At 40.3% G+C, this 3,198-nt stretch overlaps 1 pseudogene; it reads left to right on the top strand.

Moving 5' to 3' along the window:
* The first annotated feature begins 1,150 nt into the window (after positions 1–1,150).
* LOC101590808 lies at positions 1,151–1,971 on the top strand (annotated as a pseudogene).
* Positions 1,972–3,198: the final 1,227 nt, after the last annotated feature.

Raw genomic sequence — 3,198 nt, 5'->3', positions numbered from 1 at the left:
ACCATCAGTGCCAGTGGCCTGAATTCACCCATCAAAAGAAACAGACTGAAAGAGAAGAAAAGGAGAAAAAAAGAAAGAACAACAGATTGAAGCAAATGAGTTTAGGAATCTGGCTTTTAAGAAGATTGACCCTGCTGGGGAGATAGCTCAGTGGCATGAGTGCCTACCTGGCAAGTACAAAGTCCTGAGTTCAATCCCTGGCGTGTGCATGCTGTACACACGCGTGCATGTGCTTGCGCATGCACACACACACACACACACACACACACACACAAAGATTCCCCAAAACTCCTCCCAAACCATTTGTAATGCTTAACACAACCTTCCATTGTCAAACCCAGTGCAGAAGAATTAATGGGAAGAAAACTGGCAAGCACAGAAACAAACAGATGAGCAGTTTACTTTGAAATTGTTGTAAGCAGTTGAATTAGACAGGAATATTATAGGCAGTCAGACAGGGTCAGGCCCTGAAGGAGATAAGATGGAAGACAAGGTGACTTTGCAACTTGGAAGAGACAGACACTCCCATGTGGGCCACAGGTGAAGACCAGGACAAAAAGAGGAAGCACAGCTACATACTTCCCTAGGGATGGGCATCAGGGATTGATATTCTAAATAGGTATCAATCACCTTGAAAGAGTCCATATGAGTCACTAGCACAACCCCCAATAGGAAGAGACCCTGTCCTGTATTCATGCCCGCGTGCTCCATGACTCGCTTCCCCATTTGGAACTGGATTTAATCTATTTTACCTGAGCAATGGTGCTTGTAATCTCATTGGTTGACCATAGTTTTGTCCCATCTTATGCCCTTCTAAGTGAATTCCCATGTCTTCTCCTCCACCTTAGACCCACCTTACCACATGGTTTTCCTCTATAAATATCCCTGAAAGAGATAGCTTCCTGGGGACTACCCGCTCGGGCTCCCCTCCTGTCCCTCTCTTGGGCAGGAGCTTTCTTTTCCCCAAATAAATCTATTCTGCTCATAACCTCTGTTTGTTCCTAAAATTCACTCTTTGGTTTTAGAGAATATGACTTGTCCCAGGTACCATTTAGGTTGGGAGATAATTTTTTCCCCTATATCATTTGGAGGACATCCACTCTGAGAGCAGTTTTTCTCCCTGTGTCATTTGGAAGTTCCCTGTATCAAAATGTTCAGAGCGAATCTTGAGAAGGCATCATTGCCAACTAAATTAGAACTCAAAGAGGACAAAAAGGAGTATCAAGACCCTGAAAAAGCTTCAGTTCACTCAAAGGTCCTACATAAAAATGATAAAAGAAAGACTCATCAAGGAAGAGACAAACCTCTCCGAGTATCACTAAAAGATTTCCCATCTGAAGATCACATTACTAAGAAGACTGAGGAATTGAGTTCTCAGACTTTGTCACATGATGTTGGTTTCTTCAATAGGCTGGAAGATGATGCTCATAAAATGCTTACTCAAGAAAACAGAAGAAGGGCTGGGGATATAGCTCAGCAGCATAAGCACCTACCTGGCAAGCACAAGGCCCCAAGTTCAATCCTTGGTACTGAAAACAAAACAAAAAGAAAACAGAAGGGAACAGTTTACAGAGAGTAAAAAGGAACAGATAACCATGCAGCTCATGAACACAAGGAAATTCTTAAAGATGAACGAATTGAAAGATTAAATTTGGAACTTGAAAGTGAAAGACGCTAAACTCCAGAAGCTAACAAATGTGATCTGTCCATAGAAGGCAAAGTATAAAGAAGTAAAGGCAAGAAATGAAGTTATTGAAACTGTTTCCAGAAGGTGAGATGAAACATAAAGCCGAAACACTTATGCAAGTTGATGAATCATAAAGTACCGAGAATGAGCTAAGTCAATAGGTGATTCACTTCCACTGCTTTAGAATAAGAAAGAGCTAAAGTGAACATATCACAGGCAGAATTAGCTGAATACCCAGGTGGCAGAAGAGGAAAAGAAACTCTGAATCTGACCAGTGCAGGTGATGACATTATCCTTCGGCATCAACACAAAAAGTAAACTTTCAGGGCTTTGCAAAAATGTAGATATTTCATGTTGTGCAGCTGCTAATCTTTGTTGTTCTTTCAACCAGTTTGGTTGAAAGAACAACAAAGCAACTAGCCAATACTATGCAATTTTTTTTGGCGTAAAAGTGAAAAGAAAACATGGAGACTTCCAGTAGAACTTGATAATTATTGTTTAACATTCATACTTCTTATCACTTTAGTTTTTCACCTTCAATAAAGTACTTTAGGGGCTGGGGAAAGATAGTTCAGTGGTCTAAGTGTCTGCCTGGAAATCCCAAGGACCCAGGCTTGGTCCTGGATATTGCTGGCCCCAGAACCCTGGACGTGCTGTGCTGGCCACCAAAACTGGGCATGGTGGTGCAATCCTGTAATCCCAGCGCTGGGAAGGCTGAAACAAGAGGATCACTGAGAGTCTGACCTTGTATCAAATAAACAAATAAATAATTAATATTTTAAAAACTACTCTTCAGAACAAAGAAAGAGACAGAGATGGGGGAGAGAGAGAGATTGGCAGAATGGATCAAAAAACAAGAGCTAACAATATTCTGCATACAAGAAACACATGTAACTCTCAAAGAAATTCATGGAGTGAAAGTCAAAGAATGGAAAACAATACTCTGTGACAGGAACCCAGAAAAAAGTGGGGGTAGCTATTCTGTTTGCAGACAAAGTGAATTTCAAGCCAAGCCTGATTAACAGAGATAAAGAAAGTCACTACACACTTGAAGGGAACAACTCCCAAAACAACAACAACAACAAACAAACAAACAAACAAAAAGATAACAACCATAAACATATAAGCATCAAATACCAATAAACCTAGCTACATAAAATAAGCATTACTGGATATAGAAATTTGGATAAGCACCAATACAATTGCCATGGAGAATTTCAATATCTCATTGTCACAGACAGAGAGATCCCCTAGGCAACAATCAACAGGGAAATATCAGAGCTGAGCCAAATGTTTGAACAAATGTATTTAGTAGATGTCTGCAGAGTATTCTGCTCTTCAGCATCAGAATACTCATTCTGCTGACCTGTTCACAGAACTGGTTCCAAAATAGACCACATAATAGCTCATAGAACACGCTTAAGTAAATGCAAAGGAACTGAAATTATCCCGTGCATATTACAAGATTATAGTTCAGTGAAACTGGAAATCAATGGAAAAAGAAACCACAA

The sequence above is a fragment of the Octodon degus genome, unplaced genomic scaffold, assembly GCF_000260255.1.
Source record: "Octodon degus isolate 3935 unplaced genomic scaffold, OctDeg1.0 scaffold00177, whole genome shotgun sequence".
In the NCBI taxonomy this organism is placed as follows: Eukaryota; Metazoa; Chordata; class Mammalia; order Rodentia; family Octodontidae; genus Octodon; species Octodon degus.
Note: the sequence above shows the minus strand (reverse complement) of the source record. Positions and strands in the feature narration are given on the sequence as shown.